This window comes from Bos javanicus, chromosome 13, assembly GCF_032452875.1.
Source record: "Bos javanicus breed banteng chromosome 13, ARS-OSU_banteng_1.0, whole genome shotgun sequence".
Taxonomy (NCBI): Eukaryota; Metazoa; Chordata; class Mammalia; order Artiodactyla; family Bovidae; genus Bos; species Bos javanicus.
Genome location: NC_083880.1, coordinates 16,657,934 through 16,681,665, shown reverse-complemented (window position 1 = coordinate 16,681,665; position 23,732 = coordinate 16,657,934). Strand labels below are relative to the sequence as shown.

General features: G+C 40.4%; 1 protein-coding gene, 1 long non-coding RNA gene and 1 other non-coding gene across 3 annotated transcripts in view; 1 reads left to right on the top strand and 2 right to left on the bottom strand.

Moving 5' to 3' along the window:
• The window catches only part of PRKCQ (protein kinase C theta), a 152,088-nt gene that overhangs the window by 33,402 nt on the left and 94,954 nt on the right, over nt 1–23,732 (bottom strand). The window lies entirely within an intron of this gene.
• On the top strand, nt 857–18,898 carry LOC133258980 (uncharacterized). The gene is made up of 3 exons (XR_009740223.1): nt 857–4,064; nt 4,287–4,351; nt 10,616–18,898. It is a non-coding gene; the product is annotated as an uncharacterized LOC133258980 (long non-coding RNA).
• On the bottom strand, nt 22,350–22,422 carry TRNAF-GAA (transfer RNA phenylalanine (anticodon GAA)). The gene has a single exon. It is a non-coding gene; the product is annotated as a tRNA-Phe (tRNA).

Below are 23,732 nucleotides of genomic sequence, written 5' to 3'. Positions count from 1 at the left end.
TGTTTTCCACAGGACAATGAAAATAAAGAACATGGGAAATTATTCAGTCACGATGACTAGCGAGTCAAGTACTGAACTAATAAGGGAACAGTTGCCAAATGTGCATAATTATCAGCAAAGTGAGAACTTTTTAGCATTAGAGATTTTATGATTTTATCAAACTTGTAATAATTGTGAGATTACACGGAGAACGTGGCAAATATCATGCAAATAAGGTCAGGAATATAGATTCCCTTTCCAGAAAAAATAAAAGGAGGAAAAGAATAATTACAGTCATTTTTTCAGGTTTTTTCTTCTCCCAAGGGCTAGTGAGTTAATGTAGTAAACTTCATATGAGAAGATTTGCATGTTTGAAACAATAAAATTAGAATTCAAATATTTATTTAAAATGTCCAAGTATAAGGACTTTTTTGGCAGTCCAGTGGTTAAGACCTTGTGCTTCTAATGCAAGGGGCACAGGTTCAATCCCTGGTCAGGGAACTAAGATTCCACGTGCCCCACAGGGTGGCCAAAAATAAAAAATCCAAGTATCCCAGTATGCTTTTCGGAGAATCATATGTTTTGAAGCATATGTGATAAGTGATGTAACATCCAAGATGATAGTATAACAACATGGAAACTGGAGAACAGACTTCAGCTCAACCTTGGGGTATGCCCTAGTACAGCCAGCGGCAAGTGTGGGATGGTGCACCCTGAAGAATGAAGGGCAGCTGGTCCGTGTCTAAAAGGAAATTCTCCAGATCAATATTTAGCCCTGTGCCACAAAGAACTCCATACATAGTTACCTTTATTATGTGTATTGTTGTTATTTTGTTAGAACAAATGAAACATGTTCTATATTCCTACGTGTTCTCTCTCTAGAGAGAGAAAAATATATATAGAAATATACCTTCATAATGACCAAGAAGGTATGTGATGACTTTAGAATTCTTGCAAATCTCGCGCCAGTTAAGTGGCCACATGCTGAAAGCACGCTACCCACTCCAACCCCTAGCCTCCACAACAGGGAGTTGCACACGTTTCCAGCTAAAAAAATAAAACATGCTTCTCTATATCAAGGGAAAGTACTATTTACATGGAGAAATGGAAAGATGCATACGAACGCAGTTACAGAAAGGCAAACCACAGGAACAAAACCACCTTTCCAGGTTTTATCAGCTGAGAAGCCTGAGGAAGTGAAAGATAAAGGCAATTAAGTAGGATTTGGTGAATCTGAAAGATATTTATGGGGGAGATCCTCTTTAAGCCTTCAAAGGAGGCAGAGTGGATTTGCAGACAAGAGGTTCTTTCCAGATGTGCTCGAAGGAGTTGCAAAAGGCTGGTGTTTTGTGGGAAGCTGGTGTCTGGGGCTTTGGGAGAATAGCTGATGCAGGAACAATGACACCCGTGAGCCTTGAGGAAACGCTACACAAATCACATCAAGGTGAGAAAATACCTGTGAGCTTAAGAGCAGGCATGTGGAAAGGGCTTGGCATTTTCGACTCAGCAGGCAACACCTGCAGGCAGAGTTCCTGCATATTTGTGCATTAATTACCTATTACCATTAGCCTCTTGGGAGAGGGTGGGACCGGAGGCTAGAGTTTTGAGTACAATAGAAATTTACTATACACCCACTAAACTATTCTTTTTTTTTTTTTTTGTAAACTGTGAATCAACCATCTGCTGAATCAGTTTAGTTGCATAGAAAGGGCATCTGAAACACGTCAGAGTGAAGGGCAATTTCTGAAATAACAGTTTTCAAGCATTCATAGTATCAAAAACTGGCAGAGTCCTGTAAAGAAAAGAGACATATGCTATGTAACACAGGAGTCCAGCCTGGTGTTCTGTGATGACCTAGAGGGGTGGGAGGGGGGAGGGCAGAGAGAATCCAGAGGGAGGTGATATATCTGTATAATCATGGCTGAACTGCATTATCGTATGGCAGGACCCAACACATTATTGAAAAGCAATTTTCCTCCAAATAAAGAATAAATAAAAAACATTAACTACTTTATGAAATAAAAAAAAGGACTTACCTATGAATGGGGACAACACAAAAAGTTAATTCTCATCTTAGTTCATGGATAAGTGTTTTTGAGGATGCGGCTTATGTGGTTTTCTTTTCCTTGCTCAAACTGTTATCATTGTCAGGACTCCTAACTCAACCAGAGCGTTTATGGATTAAAGTGTTTTTGCAAGCTTTAGACAAGGGAGTTTCTGAATGAAATGCTTGCCATTAAAAACCTTCCAGCAGTCTTACTGGATTTTACCTTCAAACTACGGGAATTTTCACAGTTTGATTTTTTTTTTTTTTTTTTAAACTACCATGCTGAAGGAGTTTTTCTTCTATTTCAGATAACACCTTGCAGTTCATATGGCACTTTTTTCCACAAAGGATTCAAACTTCTCTGCAAATGCTATATATTCTTTAATGCTGTCCCTTGGAGGCTAAAAGGGGAGAATCGAGGTTACAAAGAAACGTTAGGTGACTTGTTGAAAGTCACGGGAAGTGTCAGGCATCAACTCTTCCTCTGAACTCATGAGCAGAGAAGTGACTGTGGCAAGGCCGGCCTGCGTGTTCTATATGAAGGGAAAGTGAAACTCAGTTTTCTGTTTCATAAAAGAGACACTGCAAGGTAATATTGACAGAGAAGAGTCATCTGGTTCAGACAGGGTATGTGGAAGTTGAGGGTGGTGGTGTAAGCACATGAATTAACAGCAGCATTCTCACTCCTTATGTCAAATTGAGGACTCTGCGTTTGGACACCTGCAAAACAGCTGGGCGTTCACTCACATTCAGCCTGAAGAAGGGGAGGGTCCTGGAGATGTGATCTGTGATCTACTACGTCTTGTAGGTGCGACATCGTAAAGCTACTGAAACTACTGTGTTGGCTAAAAAGCGTGTTTGGGTTTCGTCTTAAGATTTTACAGAAAAATTGGAATGCGCATTATGGCCAACCCAACACTTGAAATCAGATGGGCCTTTCAGGATTCAAAGGAGACACAGATGAATGTAGACCACAGTTTACTTTTCATTTCTAAGGAACGATTATTTCCTTAAAAACAAAACAAACCCAAAGTGTTAGATCCTGTGGAGTCCCATACCAAGGTCACAGGTCCAGAGCCTGGAACCAAGATCATCTCTGGAACTGACTGAGCCCCACAGTAACTGTTGCCATGAGCTCCTAAACTGGCAGCTCCCTAACCCTATATTAGGTAAAAATGCCCACCCTAACCGATCACCAAATGCCACCCTTCCAGCAGGAACTGTCTTTGTCTTGAGGCTATAAAAATTGGCTACTAACCCATGAAAGCATCGGCGCTCCCTTGAGCCAGCCTGCTCTACTTGCTGCGCCCTCATTATCTCTGCTCTTTGTTCTTAACAAACTCACTCCTTTCACAATTACTCTGTGTCTGGAAGTGTTTTTTTTATTTTTTAAAAAATTTGTAATTGAAGGATAACTGTTTTGCAGTATTGCATTGGTTTCTACCAAACACCAACATGAATCAGCCATAGGTTTACCCATGTCCCTTCCCACTTGAATATCCCTTCCACCTCCCTCCCCACCCCTCTAGGTTGTTACAGAGTCCCTGTTTGAGTTCCTAGGTCAAAGAGCAAATTCCCATTGGCTATCTATTTTGCATATTGTTATGTCTGTTTCCAAGTTATACCTCCCACCCTCTCCTTCTCCCCTGTAGCCATATCCATAAGTCTGTTCTCAATGCCTTTGTCTCCATTTGCTGCTCTGCAAATAGGTTAATCAGTACCATCTTTCTAAATTCCATATATATGCATTAGCATACAATCAGTGTTTTTCTCGTTCTGACTTACTTCACTCAGTATAATAGGCTCTAGGTTACTCTGTGTTGTGGAAATTTTTTTCCAACCCATGCTTGTACCACAACAGAGGCATCTTTTCCCTTTTTTTTTTTTTTAAAGAGACAATAGTCCCCACATGGAGTCACCTGTGCTAAGCCCACATCACCAGCTGAGACTTAATACCTAACCTATTTGCAGTTCCAACCTTCCCCAGAGATGCAGTCTTAACTGGTCAATCTGGAATTTTCTGGTCAGTGCGAGTGAGGTAAGCTGCCTAATATAAACCCTCTCCTCCCCTAAGGGAAGGTGGTCTTGCCTGAAGCAATCTGCCTTTTCCTAGTCCCTCCCCAATTTCTGCCTATAAAGCCTTCCAGGCTCCTCAGAGCTCCTTTTTATTTGCTAATTGAGATGCTGCCCAATTCAGGAATCACTGAATAAAGCCAATTAGAGTCCTAAATATACTCAGCTCAATTTTGTGTTTTAACAGGTTTGGTGACGGTGACAGGATCTGAAGGAAACTTCTGGCAGCTTTGAGGAGAACGAGAAACACAGGTAGGAAACCACTGACTTCTCTCTCTCACCGTTACAAATGCTGCGGGTGAGTTCCCTCGGTTTTGAGCTCTGCTCTTTGCGTTGAGCTCCTGATGACATTTAATTGGCTTTCCAGTCCCCTGTTTGCTTGGAGCCCCTAGTTCCATGCTGGGACCTGCTGGCGGTGTAGGCTGGAGCTCCCCATGTGCTTGGAACCCCCTGCAGACTCCATGCCGGGAGCTTGTGGTGGCAGCTGTGGTTCTCCATTTGTGGGGTTTGCTGGTTTGGTCCTTCCCCCAGTCCCAGGTTCCATGCTGGGAACTGTTGGTGGTATATGAGGTCTTTGTCTTGGCCAGGATGCAATGACAGCTCTTGGTTATTCCTGGTGTGTTAAGGTGTACATTTGTTTGTCTTATGTAAATAAAGGCTACTGTTGATGGGAATTTCAGAGGCAAGAAAAGCCACAAAATTGGTGGGCATGGATTGAGCACTCAAAAGCTGCTAGAAGGCTCACCACCTCACCCAGAGACTCCTGGGTTAGGACAGGATAGTTATGGAATGGCTTAGAGTGACACTGAGTCACCTGCCCACCTCAAAACATCCACGCAATGGGGTATGTGCATTGTATAAAAACCACACAAGCCCCACAGCACACCCTGCTTATTCACCTGTCTCTGAGAGACCCAAAAGGCTTAGCCAGAAAAAGATGGGACCTTTCAATTCTAAAAGAGTTAAGTGTGCCACCTGCTTATTGCGTCAGTCTGGGGGCCAAAATATGGCTGGACAGAAAAGTGGCTGAGCTACCTTTGTGGCTGAGGGTCCTACCAGGCCTCAGGGAAATGACCACAGCCATTATGGGGGAAGTTAGTTGAGATTATTTAAAAAGTACACTTGAAAATAAGACCTTCCAAATCAAATACACAGAATGGGGATACCTGTTTTAACACATTATCAACTGGGTTTTTATTTTTTTTTGCGGAAACTAACGCCTGTGGCTGGCAATTCATTATGTAAGTGAATATTGAACTACCTGCATTTGAGTAAATATCAACAACTTTTTATTTTGGACTTAATGTATTTATTTGAAATTTTGTACATGTCTTACTAAAGCATTCTAATGTTTCATGAGAGTGTGACAGGCAGAATGTAGCGGACACTGCCGTGCAGGGGACAGAACATCTGTTACAAATACACTTTCCCCTGGAAAGGCAGACTGCTGGACGCATTTTTCTGGGGTGGGGGGGTTCTTGTGGGTATTATTTCCTCTTGAATATGTTCTTTTATTTCACCTGACAGTCGACAAAGTGGATTTTTGTGTGTGGGGGTGGGGGGATGCTCTTTAGAAATAAGAAATTTCCCAATGCATTATTTTTGAAAATGTTGGTAATAAATTTGTGTTTATAATATACGTGAGGTTGGAACCAAAACCTAATGGAGCCAGATGTGAATGATAATGACAATTATGTTGTATAATGAACCTCCGATCAGCTTCAAGCTCTTAACAACTCTGCACAGCGATGTTAACTGTATCATGATCTAAAAACATATTGATAAGTCTCTGGTCAATAATATTCAGGTAGCAAAAAATGGACTAATATGTCTCCTGTTAATGATGTGTTAGCTGGCATGCAGAAGCCTTCAAAAGGCTTCAAGATGTCAAAGGAGTGTCATTAAAAATTTGTTGCAACAGGCTAATGAAATACTAAAGACACAGGAGGTGCGTAAAACAGACTGTAAGATAGACATTACCTAACCTTAACTGCTCCCTTCTGTCCCCCTTTATTTGGACACTCATTCTAGTTATCTGATCTAAATTGTCTTTCTACTCTGAAGAGAACACAAGATCATAAACAAAAGTCCACCAAGTCAGTGGACTTGCAGACAGCCCCATGTCTACCCCCAATGGAAGACCTCCATAAAGGCCCCTCCCAGGATTGTCGAGACTGAGGGATTTTCTGGTAAATTGCTACATTATTCCCTTAAGCAGCTAAGGCTAACTAAAATTTAAATTAATGAGAAACAATGACCCAGTTTTGGTAGATTCCAGAGACACACTCTCTACTGTACACCCCACTTCAAGCCTGCATATGGGATCCCAGGAAAACTGGCAGAAGGCAGCTCAGGAGAGAACTCTTCCCTGAATTAGCTCTCCTGGATCTTTATCAATCCATGAGAAAGGAAAAGACAGTAACTTTTATATCCACTTTGGGGACACCTCTTAAGTACAAGGGATGGTTCTGTACTGCAAGAAATATTTGCTGTTTGCCCCGACTAAAAACTGGTGAGATATTTCCAAGGATTTTTTTAAAAACTAGCTCAGTGATAAGAAGTTGGTCAGAAATTGGCAGTTGATACTGACAGCATCACAGAAATTTTTTTCTTTTAGGCCTCTTCCCTTAAGCCAAAATAAATCTGTGTACACCCCAGAGGGAAATAAAAACCTATCGCCTTTGTGAAAAGATTTACTAAAACATTCCAAAAGCAAACAGCTCTAACTCCAGAACATAGAAATTTTTTGATATCCATTTTAGTTAGAAATCTTCTCCCTGATATACAAGGAAAAAATGAATTAAGGATAATCTAGTTGGGATGGGATAGATCAATGTAAGCTGTCATTTAAGCTGCAACCCAATTCTTTGTGGAATTAAGAGCTACTGTCATGATCTTACAAAATGTGGAAAACTAGAAATTCAGCTCTAGAAGCAGTTCAGAATTCAACTATCCCTTCCACCAAGGCCACAAGCCACCCCTATTTGTCTCAAAAGCCCTGTATGTACTAATCGTATAGAAATTCTGGCCTTAGGAAACCAAAGTCCTTCTTGGAGGAACCTGCATTCTATTCCCATGCCTTTGAGATGTAAATGTTATCTCAACTTTAGGGAGGTAATTCTTATCAGTAAGAAAATAAAAGGAAACTTCTGTTCAGCCGCTCAGTCGAGTCCAATTCTTTGTGACCCCATGCACTGAAGCACGCCAGGCTTGCCTGTGCATCACCAACTCCTGGAGCTCACTCAAACTCATGTCCACTGAGTTGGTGATGCTGTTCAACCATCTCATCCTCTATCGTCCCCTTCTCTTCCTGCCTTCAATCTTTCCCAGCATCAGGGTCTTCTCCAATGAGTCAGTTCTTTGCATCAGGTGGCCAAAGTATTGGAGCTTTAGCTTCAGCATCAGTCCTTCCAATAAATATTCAGGACTGATTTCCTTTAGGATGGACTGGTTGGATCTCCTTGCAGTCCAAGAGACTCTCAAGAGTCTTCTCCAACACCACAAAAGCATCAATTCTTAAGTGCTCAGCTTTCTTTATGATCCATCTCACATCCATACATGACTACTGGAAAAACCATAACTTTGACTAGACGGACCTTTGTCAGCAAAGTAATGTCTCTGCTTTTTAATATGCTGTCTAGGTTGGTCATAACTTTTCTTCCAAGGAGCAAGAGTCTTTTAATCTCATGGCTGCATTCACCATCTGCAGTGATTTTGGAGCCCCCCAAAAAAGCCATCACTGTTCCCATTGTTTCTCCATCTTTTTGCCATGAAGTGATGGGACTGGATGCAATGATCTTCATTTTTTGAATGTTGAGTTTTAAGCCAGGCTTTTCACTCTCCTCTTTCACTTTCATCAAGAAGCTCCTTAGTTCCTCTTCACTTTCTGCCATTTGAAACTTAGGTGAACAAAACAAAACAAAAAAATCTCCTACATGTCTTCCCCACAAACTTTAGTGAAAATGCGTTAGCCATCTGAGCAGGTAACTTTAACTTATTTCTCTACCAGGTAAACAACTGAGATCCAGCCTCTTTTGTAAGTAGTAAATTTCTTATTGGAGAAGGCAATGTTACTGTACCTGATTCATGCCATTAATTTTAAAATGAAAGCTGTAAGGTCTCTGTACCTCTTTATGTTCATGTGTCTGTATACACGTGTTGTATGGTTATTTTTCACCTCCTAATGGTATTACTAAAACTGTTAAAAAAAAAAAAAAACGAGTTCCATTTAGTTGGTTTGAAGAGAATTAACCACTTATATGAAGTAAGTATTCCTAAGTCTCCCAGAAATACACAGGCATACCTCAGCGATATTACAGGTCCAGTTTCAGACAGCTACAATAAAAACTAATATCACAATAAATCAAGTCACATGAATTTTTGTATTTCCTAGTGCATATAAGGCTCATATTTACACTATACTATGGGCTATAAGTTGGAAAATCTCATGGACGGAGGAGCCTGGTAGGCTGCAGTATAAGGGGTTGCGAAGAGTCGGACACGACTGAGCGGCTCCACTTTCACTTTTCACTTTCCTGCATTGGAGAAGGAAATGGCAACCCACTCCAGTGTTCTTGCCTGGAGAATCCCAGGGACGGGGGAGCCTGGTGGGCTGCCATCTGTGGGGTCGCACAGAGTTGGACACGACTGAAGCGACTTAGCAGCAGCAGCAGCAGCATGGGCTATAAGTGTGCAATAGCATTATGCTTGAAAATGTATGTACCTTAATTAAGAGTACTTTATTGCTAAAAAAAAAAAATGCTCACTAGCTGAGCCTTCATGAAGCCATAATCTTTTTGCAGGTTGAGGGTTTTACGTCAGTGTTGGTGGCTGCAGACTAAGCAGGGTGGTGACTGCTGAAGGTGGTGTAGCTATGCTAATTTCTTAAATAAGACAAGAGTGGTTTATTGATTGACTCTTCATTTCATGAATGATCTCTCCAAAGTGGGCAATGCTATTTGATAGCATTTTATGCATGGAATGTCTTTCAAAATTGGGATCAATTCTCTCAAACCCTGCCACTGCTTTAACAATTAAGTTTATATAATATTCTAAATGCTTTGTTGCAATTTCAACAATCTTCACAGCATCTTTACCAGAATTAGGTTCTAAGTCAAAAACCACTCTTTGCTCATCCACTGAAGTCTGTCCTCATCCATTAAAGTTTTATCATGAAATTGTATCAATTCAGTCACATCTTCAGGCTCCACTTCTAATTCCACCACATCTGCAATTACTTCCTCCACCAAGGTCATGAATGCCTAAAAGTCATCCATTAAGGTTGGAATCAACTTCTTTCAAACTCCTGTTGGTGCTGATATTTTGATTTCTTCCCGGGAATCACAAACGTCCTCAAGGGTATCTAGAATGGGGAGTCCTTTCCAGAAGGTTTTCAACTGACTTGCCCAGATTCATCAGGAATGAACATCTGTGGTGCAGCGCCTTACAAAATGTATACGTTAGAGAATAAGACTTGAGAATTGAAATCACACCTTGGTCCTTGGGCTGCAGAATGGAAGTTGTGCTAGCAGATATGAAAACAGTAATTTCATTGTACATCTCCATCAGAGCTCTTGGGAGACCACATGCATTATCAAGGAGCAGTAGTATTTTGAAAGGAATCTTTTTTTCTGAGTAGATCTCAACAGTAAATTTAAAATATTCAGTAAACCATGCTGGAAACAGAGGTGCTGTCATTCAGGCTTTGTTGTTCCATTTACAGAGCACAGGCAGGGTGGATTTAGCATAATTCTTAAGGGTTCTAGGATTTTTGGAGTGGTAAATGACCATTGCTTTTAACTTAAAATCACAGTTGCATTAGCACCTAATAAGAGAGTCGGTTTGTCCTTTGACACCAGGCACTGACTTCTCTGGAGCTATGAAAGTCCTAGATGGCATCTTCTTCTAATATAACACTGTATCATCTGCATTGAAAATCTGCTGGTGTAGCCTTTGTTAATTATCTTAGACCTTCTAGATAATTTCTAGATAATCTAGACCTTCTAGGTAATTTGCAGTAGCTTCTACATCAGCACTTGCCACTTCACCTTAAACTCTCATGTTATGTGTATGGCTTCTTAAACCTCACAAACCAACCTCTGCTGGCTTCAGACTTTCCTTCTGCCGCTCCCTTCCTCTCCTGGCTCTCACACAGACGGAGCGAGCAGGGCCCTGCTCTGGGTTAGGCTTTGGCTTAAGAGAATAGTGTGGCTGATGTGAGTGATCCAGACTATTAAACTTTCCTCCACAGCCATCGTAATGATGTTTCACTTTCTTATCACTCCTGTGTTCCCTGGAGTTGCACTTTTAACTTCCTTTATGTTCACACCTGGACTAACGGTTGGTGCAAGAGGCCTATCTTTCGACATATCTTACCTTCCAACACGCCTTCATCCCAAAGCCTAATTCTTTCTAGCTTTTGACTTAAAAGTGAGTAATGTGTGTCTTTTTCTGTCACTGAACTTTAGAGGCCACTGTAGGGTTATTAACTGTTCTACTTTCAACTTCATGCCTCAGACACTAGGGGACCTGAAGAGAAGGGGAGAGACGGAGAAACGGCCGGTCAGTGAAGCAGTCAGAACACGCTGAACGTGTGCCAATGAACACGTTACCAACAGGGGCATTTTTGCAGAAACCAGCACCTGCGGCCAGCGATTTGCTATGTGAGTGAATATTGAAACACCTGTGTTTAAGTCAGTATCAACACTTTTTTTGCACTTACTGTATTTATTGGAAACTTTGTACATGTCTTATTAAAGCATTCTGATAGTGGAAGTGATGGAATTCCAGTTGAGCTATTTCAAATCCTAAAAGATGATGCTGTGAAAGTGCTTCACTCAATGTGCCGGCAAATTTGGAAAATTCAGCAGTGGCCACAGGACTGGAAAAGGTGGTTTTATTCCAATCCCAAAGAAGGGCCATGCCAAAGAATGTTCAAACTACTGCACAATTGCACTCATCACACACACTAGCAAAGTAATGATCAAAATTCTCCAAGCCAGGCTTCAACAGTACATGAACCATGAATTTCCATATGTTCAAGCTGGATTTAGAAAAGGCAGAGGAACCAGAGATCAAATTGCCAACATCCACTGGATCATAGAAAAAGCAAGAGAATTCCAGAAAAACACCTACTTCTGCTTTATTGATTACACCAAAGCCTTTGACCATGTAGATCACAGCAAACTGTGGAAAATTCTGAAAGAGATGGGAATACAAGACCACCTTACCTGCCTCTGGAGAAATCTGTATGCAGATCAAGAAGCAACAGTTAGAACCAGACATGGAACAACAGACTAGTTCCAAATTGGGAAAGGAGTACGTTAAGGCTGTATATTGTCACTCTGCATATTTAACTTATATGCAGAGTACATTATGCGAAATGCCAGGCTGGATGAAGCACAAGCTGGAATTAAGATTGATGGGAGAAATATCAATAACCTCAAATATGCAGATGACATCACTCTTATAGCAGAAAGTGAAGAGGAACTAAAGAGCCTCTTGATGAAAGTGGCTCAGACTATTTTTCTGGACTTCAAAATCACTGCAGATGGTGACTGCAGCCATGAAATTAAAAGATGCTTGCTCCTTGGAAGAAAAGCTACAACCAACTTAGACAGCATATTAAAAAGCAGAGACATTACTTTGCTGACAAAGGTCTGTCTAGTCAAAGCTATAGTTTTTCCAGTGGTCATGTATGGATGTAAGAGTTGGACTATAAAGAAAGCTGAGTGCCAAAGAATTGATGCTTTTGAACTGTGGTGTTGGAGAAGACTCTTGAGAGTCCCTTGGACCGCAAGGAGTTCCAACCAGTCCATTCTAAAGGAAATCAGTCCTGAATATTCATTGGAATGATTGATGCTGAAGCTCCAATACTGTGGCCACCAGATGCAAAGAACTGACTCATTGGAGAAGACCCTGATGCTGGGAAAGATTGAAGGCAGGAAGAGAAGGGGATGACAGAGGATGAGATGGTTGGATGGCATCATCGACTCAATGGACATGAGTTTGAGTAAGCTCCAGGAGTAGGTGTTGGACATGGAAGCCTGGCATGCTGCAGTCCATGGGGTTGCAAAGAGTCAGACATGACTGAGCGACTGAAATAAACTGAATATTTTGAGTGTGTGATAGGTGCAACAGGCGGTACCTCTGTGCAAGGACAGAACACATATTACAAACACACTGGGCTTCACTGTGCTTCCCCCCGGAAGAACAGACTTTACACTTTCTGGAGACATTCTTTTTAGTCCTATGGGTATTATTTTCTCTAGAATATGTTCTTTTATTTTACCTGATAGTTGGCAAGGTGGATCTTTGTGGGGAGCTCTTTTAGAAATAAGAAATTTTGTAATGCATCATTTTTGAAAGTGTTATGGTAATAGACCTGTATTTATAATAGACACAAATTTGAACCAAAAACCTAATGGAGTAAAATGTGAATGACAACAACAACTGAAAGTTATATAATGAATTCTTGATCAATCTTTTAAGCTCTAGCATCTGCTGTTAATTGTATCATGCTCTAAAAATATACTGATACATCTCCGGTCAATAACATTCATATAATAAAAGATGTATTCATACATCTCTGGTCAATGATGTGTTAAGTTTGCCGTCTTACATGGGCATAGTTCATGATGCCCAAAACAATTACAACAGTAACATCAAAGATGACTGTAATGTAATAATATAAAAGTTTGAAATATTGCAAGAATACAAAATGTGACACAGACGTAAGTGAGAAAATGCTGTTGGAAAAATGTCACCAACAGACTTGCTCAATGCAAGGTTGCCATAAAGCTTTAATTTATTAAAGGAAAAAATGCAATATTTGTGAAGTTCAATAAAGCAAAGTATACCTATAACAGAAACTGGTCCAAATGCTTCTCAAGTTCACATGATCAGAGGTAATCTTTAGTAAATAAAAGCTTGTTGAAGTTTGTTGGGTTAACTAAAATACGTGCTCTGAATTATTATCACTAAAATAATGCAAACGTACAACTTAATTCTACTTGTTTTACTGGTCAAATAAGTTCATGTTATCTCTGTTACAAAGTTTTTTTAGCAAGAAAAATATCTTAGGGGGTGATGGATGATTTGTCCATTGTCTTATGAAGCTTTTGTGGGTAGTGTAAATATAATTATTTAGAACAAATGAATCAAATTGATGTAAATGGGATAACAGGTTTTAGGTAACTTGTAAAATAGTTTCCTCAAAACTTTGTGGTAATCTGAAACCCAAGTTTTGCTAAGTTAAATTATGGATAGTCATTAAATATCTAGATAATTTCCAAATAAGATAAAATACTGAAACACTAATTACTGAATACAGGTTTATCTACTTTGGGCTTTTACAGACCAACTAAAGATTTTTGGGTCTATTAGTAAACTTTTTTTGTGCCATACTGAAATATTTACTATCAGAAAACATGTTTTAAGAAATTTTAAGAACTTTCAAGCCACAAAATAAGAAAAGCTGCTAACATAAGACTTTATAGTTGTTTACTATTTGATTTTCACTAAAATTAAGTATTTTTAGGGTTGCTGCTGCTGCTAAGTCACTTCAGTTGTGTCCGACTCTGTGAGACCCCATAGACGGCAGCCCACCAGGCCACCCCGTCCCTGGGATTCTCCAGGCAAGAACACTGGAGTGGGTTGCCATTTCCTTCTCCAATGCATGAAAGTGAAAAGTGAAAGTGAAGTCGCTCAGTCGTGTCTGACTCTTAGCGACCCCATGGACTGCAGCCCACCAGGCTCCTCCATCCATGGGATTTTCCGGGCAACAGTACTGGAGTGGGGTGCCATTGCCTTCTCCCTTTTTAGGGTTAAACATTATATTATAATTAAAGCTATTAGAAATAGTAGGGGGAAATATCTCTGGATGCAAGGATAGTAGGATGTGTGATTTGACAATGGTAGGGATGAAGAATAGAGATGTATTTTTGTTGAGGAAACAGAAGGCAATTTTGTCCTAAATGCAGAATGGTTATTTCAAGAATGGAAAGAAGGAATAAACATAGAAAACAACTGTAGAAAGTTTGTGGGAAAGAGAGTCTTGGGAGCTGAATTTTATGCATGGTTAAGCTATCCATGATCCGAATGAATTTATTTAAGTAAAAGAGTTTTAGTCAAAATTAAAGTTGCTTTTTCTTAAAAGGAAAAGTTCTTTTGCACTATTGGTCTCCTTCTGGTACGCAGCTGTGAAAGGGTCTTCAAAATAAATTCCTGTGATTCTCATTATCTTGATTAGGTCTTTGATTACTTGAGTAATTCTAAGTCTTCTCTACTAAGAGAGACATTTTAAACAATTATGAAACTTTTTAAAATTTAATTTATTTTAATTGGAGGCTAATTACAATATTGGAATGGTTTTTTGGCCATACATTGACATGAATCAGCATGGGTGTATATGTGTCCCCCATCCTCTCCCTCAGGGTCACCCCAGTTCACCAGCCCTGAGCACCCTGTCTCATGCATCGAACCTGGACTGGCGATCTATTTCACATATGGTAATAAACATGTTTCAGTGCTATTCTCTCAAACCATCCCACCCTCGCCTTCTCCCAACAGTCTGTTCTTTACATGTGTCTCTTTTGCTGTCTCGCATATAGGGTTATCATTACCATCTTTCTAATAATTACACAACTTTCTATATTTACCTGCAAAGTCTTTATCCCCTTGTTTGAACGGATAACTATTACTTCACAGTGAACTATGATCTTATTTGACCAAGTATTTTTAAACTTTTTGGTGTTTTTGACAAACTTCTCCCAAATCAAATTCTTTTATTTTTTTTTTAATTTTATTTTATTTTTAAACTTTACATAATTGTATTAGTTTTGCCAAATATCAAAATGAATCTGCCACAGGTATACAAATCAAATTCTAAATGTAATCTTTTTGACCTCAAACCAACTTTGAGATTTTCCAGAGGGCCCCTGGAACATTTCAAAAGATTTGTTTTCTCTCCTTAGAGAAAGAGAGATGTTGAACTAACTAGGCTTATTTGATACATTAAATTGCATAGGAAGGCCTATCATATAAAAGGTAATAAGGAGATCCAAGCAGTCCATTCTAAAGGAGATCAGTCCTGGGTGTTCACTGGAAGGACTGATGCTGAAGCTGAAACTCCAGTACTTTGGCCACCTCATGCGAAGAGTTGACTCATTGGAAAAGACTCTGATGCTGGGAGGGATTGGGGGCAGGAGGAGAAGGGGACAACAGAGGATGAGATGGCTAGATGGCATCACCGACTCGATGGACTGAGTTTGAGTGAACTCTGGGAGTTGGTGATGGACAGGGAGGCCTGGCGTGCTGCAACTCATGGGATCGCAAAGAGTCGGACACGACTGAGCAACTGAACTGAAATGAAGCCTCCTTTAAGTTGTATTTCTATAGATATATAAGTATTCTCAAAATTCACATGTCCTGGGATAATGTAATCAGCCATACTTCCAGTTACCACCTTAAAATGTTAATCACAGAATAACTATTTCCTTATCACATGAACTCTTATCAGATCTTTAACTATAGTCATTTGTAAGTGTGTCATTTACAGAGAGTTATTGTTTTACTCAGATGCTTTTGCAAAAGTATTTCTTCAAAAGTGCTTCATCTTTAAAGAAATTCATGGAAAGGACTCTGCAAATACAGGTTAGTGATAACTTTGGTTCACACAACTGGGTAAACGTTTCCAGAACTAATGAAAAACTGGATTCAAGTAGAACAAGAATTAATAACACGAGACTGAATGAACGGAGGAGGATGGTTAGAATTTCTTATTTGAAACATTGCTGGCACCTTAATATTTTGTTTTTCCAGATTTGAGATTGCTCTTGCAGTAACATGACCTACAACAATGAGGTAAAGTATACTGTTGTAAACAAAGATGAAATGTTTTCTCTGATTCTTCCAGAACCCAGAAACTCTCAAGTGTTCTTTTTAAAGCAAAATAGCTATTTTACATAAGTTTAGTGAGAATCTGTCGTTGTAACAGGGCACAATTGATTACATTGGTATTATTACCAAGGCATTGACTGTAATAGTATATACGAGAGAGATGTGTATAGACTCAGATATGACCAGACAGCTGAAAATAACTAAGATTCACTTTGCAGGGGGGTGGGGGGGGGTCAATAAAATCCTTTGGAAAAACTGGACTGGTACCAAGATTCCTGTGAACTAAACAGGAGAGTAAAAAAGGTAATTTCCTGGTAGGTCCATAGAACTCCAGGATATTTTTTCAGACCTCAATAAGAGAGGAACTCACCCAAAGTTACAGGTATTGCAGGTAAAATTGGATTGTGAGATTTTGGCTACCTGGCTTCAGAGGCTTAAGAGTTCAGCCTGAGGTTCCTTTATAGGAAACAGTTTTTAAAAGAGTGTAAGTGGCCCAGCGCTATTCTTGCTGCACTTATGTAATTAATCAGGCCAAGTTTAATGCAAACAAATTGGGTTTACTGTTAATGCTCTTTGGTTAAGAGAACAGTGATTACAGAGAAGAAAACTCTATTTCTGTAGATATCAGAGCCTAATCCTGGGAACTACTTTGGAGACCTTGTAACATCTCTGTAACTTGGAGTAGATCTTGAATACTTCCAGTTCCCTCAATTGACTGGTTATGACTCTCCAAACTACTGTTTCCAATTTCCTCCCACCCTTCTGATTTGGAATCCCAAAGAACAAAGACTGCCCTTGCGTCTCCTGGCAAGGGACGATCCCAGATCTTCCTCACTAACCAGACGGGAGCCAAACTGCAGGGACTTGAACCTTGGGTGTACATCTCACCTGATACTGGGTCCTGTCCACCCGCTCAAGACCTCAGAATCGAATCGACTGGGAAGAGAAGTAGCCAATGTTGAGGTGCATTACTGGGTAGCCAAACATGCAACCCTCTCTTCTCCAACGCTTTTCCTTGACTCTGGCCTTGACTTGGAAAGAGAACACCATCCCCCAAGCTATTGCTTGGGTATGGGGGTGGAATCCTTTCAGATCACTGGATTTCTCATCAGAAACTCTGATCTGTCCATGATGTTAAAAAGCCCTGGTCTGTTTCCTTCCCTCTATCTAGCCACCCCAAACTTGGGGAACTTTCTATTCAGGCTCTACATAAATGAGGAGACCTCCCCCTTCCTTTGGCAGGATTCTACTTCACAAGTCAAGACAACCTGTGGCACCCGGATTAACATGTCTGTGGAAGCTGAAACTCAGTTACAGAAAAACGCTGAACAACACCCACTTGGCTTGAAAAGGTGACTCTTTCAATGGGATCTTTTTTGTTTTTTCTTCATTAGTTTGGCAGCACTCCAACTACTGGGAATTATCCTACTTTCCATAGTCACAAGAGTCTCCTGGAATGCTGTGTTCTTTCAAAGGCTTTAAATTCATGTTTGTAGGCACTGACCCTCAGGTGAACCATCTCCCTCAATGTGGAATTTCCAAAAAGGAAGAGGATGCCTGACTTAAAAATGGTGACCCTGAACCCTGTGGCCTGTGAATAGCACACAAACGACCATCAAAAAACCACGGGAACTTCAGGACGGCAGCTGGGAGTACTGCTAATACCTTAAATTTTGATCACATCTTCCAGTTAAGCTGACGGTCTGGTCAAAAGGGGAAGGGTGTGATTGTTGATAAAACAGTCCCCAAATGGAATTACTCGTGCTAAGCCCACATCTCTAAATGGAGACTTAACATCTAACCTACCTGCAATTCTAACCTTCCCCAGTCTGGAACTTCCTGATCAGCACTTGTGAGGAAGTGACCTTGCCTGAAACACTGTTCTTTCCTTGTCCCCACTTTCTGCCCATAAAAGTCTTCCATTTCATACAGGTCCTCAGTGCTCCTTTCTGCTTCCTAAATAGGATGCTATTCGATTCATGAATTATTGCAAAAACATAATTAGATCTCTAAATTTACTCAGTTGAATTTTGTGTTTGTTAAACTTTCCAAACCCTTCCCCCACACCCCCCCTCCAACACCTAGGGTAATCAAGTTAGATCAGAGAAACTTTGGGTACTCGAGTTATTGAACTTTTACTCTAGTATAATGAAACAGAAGAAAACTACTTTTCTGTGTGTTTTTTTCCCCCTGTAGGTGAACATTTAGATACTACAGAGATGACATATCACTAAGACACTTGCTGCTGCTAAGTCGCTTCAGTCGTGTCCGACTCTGTGCGACCCCATAGACGGCAGCCCACCAGGCTCCCCCGTCCCTGGGATTCTCTAGGCAAGAACACTGGAGTGGGCTGCCATTTCCTTCTCCAATGCATGAAAGTGAAAAGTGAGAGTGAAGTCGCTCAGTCGTGTCCGACTCTTAGCAACCCCATGGACTGCAGCCCACCAGGCTCCTCCGTCCATGGGGATTTTCCAGGCAAGAGTACTGGAGTGGAATGCCATTGCCTTCTCCACTAAGACACTTACATATTTATGAATATATAGGAATCCCATATCTGGACAAAGATGCCCTGGTAAGATTGTATGCTGTTTCCATCTCAGTGGCCTTAAGATAAAGTTCATCTTTCCTAGCTTCAGTTTTCTCATAGGTAAAATGGAATAATATCTACTTCACTGGGATTACAGAATTAAGTATATTATCTTATTTAAGGTTCCTAGGAAATTATCTGATGCTAAATTGACTTCCATAAAGCTAGTCTGAATCATATATTTCAAACTAAAAATATGTTAGAGCAGAAATGTCTGGTTGCCTCTCTTTCTTAGGAAAAAATATTATTCTGGATGATGGTGTGCTCACCTTAAAGATTCAACTTTCCAGCTCTCCTTAGAGCTATAGAAGAGTCAGAGAAGTGACTTGATAAAGAAGACTAAACAGGCACGGGGTTGTTCTTTCCTCCCTAGAAGGTGGCTGTGACAGCTGGGCTCCAGTAGTCATACTGGACTGAGGAGTACTCCTCAGGATGAGAACCCAGTGCAGTAGATGGTGCCTGGGTCTTGGACATCATGGAACTAACTCCTTTCATATGAAGAGATTGACAAACACTTCTGTCTCATTTAAATCATTGTTTCCAGTCTCTATTACTAGCAGCCAATGCAATTTCTAATTGACATACATGTCAATTCACATTTAGACAATTTCAGAGACGTGGCTCCTAGTTTTTAAAATAATTTTGTGTATCAAGAAAATAGGGCATCTAATACTAATAGCATCTTAAAATCAAGAAAGCAGACTACTATTCTTCCAAGCTAGCTACTGAGAACCTATAGTTTGAGTCTTGCCTCTGTTGGGGAAATATAGAAATTAACAAACAGTAGGTCCACAAGAAACCACATTTGTTGAATTAACAGTGACTTTCCAAAGAGATTTATGAAGTGTATTTTCAAAGTTTTATGATTGATTAGTTTCTGATAGATTTTAATTTGCCAGCACAGTTAAAAGAGTCCTCCTATGAACACACTGATCTACACAGAAAGCAATTCCTCCTGAAGAACTGAGGGCTGACTGAGGGCTAACCTTTCTTCTGCTCAAGAAATGATAGAGGGACAGAGACCCAGCATTACCAGGAACCTAGAGGGCTGGGTGGAGGGGATGTATGTCTACTTATGGCTATTCACACTGTTGCACAGCAGAACCAACAAAACATTGTAAAGCAATTATCTTCCAATTAAAAAGAAAACTAGGATCCACCTCTGACACTGTGGTCTGCAGTAGGAAGGTACCCCTGAAAGCCCTGTGCACAGACTTGCCCACCTTGGGACACATGGAAAAAAACTGATTTAAAGGACATTTAGACCATTTACTAACCTTAAGGCATCTGCCAAACGTGGGGGAACTGCTGGAACTCTTTCCAAATTGGAAAGGAGAAAGTAAAACTGTCACTATTTGCAGATCATAAGATACTACACATAGAAAACCCTAAAGATACAGGGAGAAAACTATTAGAGCTAATCAATAAAGTTGCAGGATACAAAATTGATATGCGGAAATACAATGCATTTTGTATACTAATACTGAACTGTTGTAAAGAAAAAGCAAAACGATCTTGTTTACAGTTGCATCAAAAAAGAATCAAATACCTAGGGATTAATTTAAGAGGTGGAAGACCTGTATTCTGAAAACTAAAAGACATTGATGTAGTAGATTCAACATGATACAAAGAAAATGTGGAAAATACCCTGTGTTCGTGGATTGAAAGAATTGGTATTGTGACAATGTCCTTACTACTGAAAACCATCTAAAGATTTAATGCATTATCTATCATAATACCCATGACATTTTTCACAGAACAAGAACAAATAATCCTAAAATTTGTATGGAATCACAAAAAAATTCAAGTAGACAAGCAGTCTTTGACTGCTTCAAATCCTCATTGTTATAGAAGTTAAAACCAAATTCTAAACAATAAGCAAGCAGACAAAATCCAGAAGTAAGGCCCTTTTCCCAACTGACTACATTCTAAACTTAGCCAGAGGAAATCATTATTCATGTAAATTGCTGCTTTTTACACTCACCTGTGGCATCTGGTTATTTTGTTTGACATACAAGGTTTAAATAAATCAGGACTATTAGGCACAAAATGGGCTACAAGGATATATTGCACAACATGGGCAATCTAAATATTTTATAATAACTATAAATAGAGTATAATCTTTGAAAATTGTGAATCACTGAATTGTACACCTATAACTTATAATACTGCACACAGCATCTGTACACTATCAAAAATTAAATTTAAAAATCAAGGTGTCTCAAAACAACTGAGGGTCCTTCAGAAAGTGTAATAATGTAAGCTTTGCCTCCCCCTCCCCACCATCTCTAAAAGAACTTTTTGAAACGTAGTGAGACAGTCATTTTTACATTTTACGTGTAAATTCTATAACGTTTTTTCTCGTGCATTTACTGCTCTGGTTTTGGTAAGGCATTCCATAGTCTTGGAATTTTAAGAGCATTTCCTATATCAAGGAAAAATGTAAATAATCCCTGAGAATTGACAATCAGAGACAGAAATATGCCTATTTTTTACAAAATGGACTTAATGGTAGCCTTCTCTATCAGATATGAAAACAACAATCAAACAAATACATAAAAACAGCTAGTGGGAAGCAGCTGTACAGCACAGGGAGTGCAGCCCTGTGCTCTGTGATGGCCTGGAGGGGTGGGCGGGGGATATATGGATACACATGGCTGATTCACTTCATTGTACAGCTGAAACTAACAATAATGTAAACCAATTATATTCCAATAAGAAACGACAGCAGGAAAAGGTGCCAAGAGAAATTTGATTTCCTAGAAGCCTGGTCTGAGGTGCATTTAGCATTCTGATAAAAGCCTCACAATATTCCAAGAGGAAAAGTGAGACTAAGTAACCCCCAGGGCGCACAGCAAATCTAGAACACTGACCAAGAGAGTTGGGCAGAGTTCCAGATTTTGTCTTTCAGTGAAATATCTGCACCATCCAAGACCAACAGATATATCTCATCTCCAGGAGGAACCCTCTAGCAGGAAATCTCTGTAACCCTCATTACCAGGAATCCGAAACTCCTTTCTGCTGTAAAAACATAAGCCTACTTAAACAGCTGATCACAATCCCTTTCTTCCTTCATGCCTTCTTATAGCCTCGACACTTCTGTTGCCCAAGACCTTTACTGCCTATTCAAATTCTAATTTCTAGTTTTTCTCAGCTCTGGTACTTAAAAGTCAGCAGAGACAGCAAAAGAGACACAGATGTATAGAACAGTCTTTTGGACTCTGTGGGAGAGGGTGGGATGATTTGGGAAAATGGCATTGAAACATGTATAATATCATACATGAAGCGAATCACCAGTCCAGGTTCAATGCATGATACTGGATGCTTGGGGCTGGTGCACTGGGATGACCCAGAGGGATGGTACGGGGAGGGAAGTGGGAAGGGGGTTCAGGATGGGGAACACGTGTATACCTGTGGCGGATTCATGTTGATATATGGCAAAACGAATACAATATTGTAAAGTAATTAACCTCCAATTAAAATAAATTTATATTAAAATTACTTACACCGTTAGAAGTATCATTGTCGCCTCTTTGAAAGTGAAAGTGAAGTTGCTCAGTCATGTCCGACTCTTTGCAACCCCATGGACTATAGCCTACCAGGCTCCTCTGTCCATGGAATTTTCCAAGCAAGGGTACTAGAGTGGGTTGCCATTTCCTTCTCCAGAGGATATTCCCAACCCAGGGATCCAACCTGGGTCTCCCGCACTGCAGGCAACGTTTTATCATCTAAGCCACCAGGGAAGCCACAAAAGAAGTGCTTGCCTGCCGAAACCCGGGACTGAACCAGGGACCTTTAGATCTTCAGTCTAACACTCTACCAACAGAGCTATTTCAGCTCCACAGATATGAAATTCTCTAGGTCAGAGACAATATTATTTCTATATCCTTCACAGTGGAAACCCGGACCATGAGAAAGCACTCAGTGATCGCATACTGTACTTGAAGCATTGTGAAGACTCTGAACTGAACTGAAATAGGCAATAGTAGAACAAAAATAGATATTGTTCAGTCGCTCGGTCACATCCGATTCTTGCGACCCCATGAATCGCAGAACGCCAGGCCTCCCTGTCCATCACCAACTCCCGGAGTTCACCCAGACTCACGTCCATTGAGTCAGTGATGCCATCCAGCCATCTCATCCTCTGTCCTCCCCTTCTCCTCCTGCCCCCAACCCCTCCCAGCATCAGAGTCTTTTCCAATGAGTCAACTCTTTGCATGATGTGGCCAAAGTACTGGAGTTTCAGCTTTAGCACCAGTCCTTCCAAAGAAATCCCAGGGCTGATCTCCTTCAGAATGGACTGGTTGGATCTCCTTGCAGTCCAAGGGACTCTCAAGAGTCTTCTCCAACACCACAGTTCAAAAGCATCAATTCTTCGGCGCTCAGCTTTCTTCACAGTCCAACTCTCACATCCATACATGACCACTGGAAAAACCATAGTCTTGACTAGACGGATCTTTGTTGGCAAAGTAAAGTCTCTGCTTTTAAATATGCTATCTAGGTTGGTCATAACTTTCCTTCCAAGCAGTAAGCGCCTTTTCATGGCTGCAATCACTATCTGCAGTGATTTTGGAGCCCCAAAAATATAAAGTCTGACACTGTTTCCACTGTTTCCCCATCTATTTGCCATGAAGTGATGGGACCAGATGCCATGATCTTCATTTTCTGAATGCTGAGCTTTAAGCCAACTTTTTCACTCTCCTCTTTCACTTTCATCAAGAGGCTTTTTAGTTCCTCTTCACTTTCTGCCACAAGGATGGTGTCATCTGCATATCTGAGGTTATTAATATTTCTCCCGGCAATCTTGATTCCAGCTTGTGCTTCTTCCAGCCCAGCGTTTCTCATGATGTACTCTGCATAGAAGTTAAATAAGCAGGGTGACAATATACAGCCTTGACATACTCCTTTTCCTATTTGGAACCAGTCTGTTGTTCCATGTCCAGTTCTAACTGTTGCTTCCTGACCTGCATACAAGTTTCTCAAGAGGCAGGTCAGGTGGTCTGGTATTCCCATCTCTTTCAGAATTTTCCACAGTTGATTGTGATCTACACAGTCAAAGGCTTTGGCATAGTCAATAAAGCAGAAATAGATGTTTTTCTGGAACTCTCTTGCTTTTTCCATGATCCAGCGGATGTTGGCAATTTGATC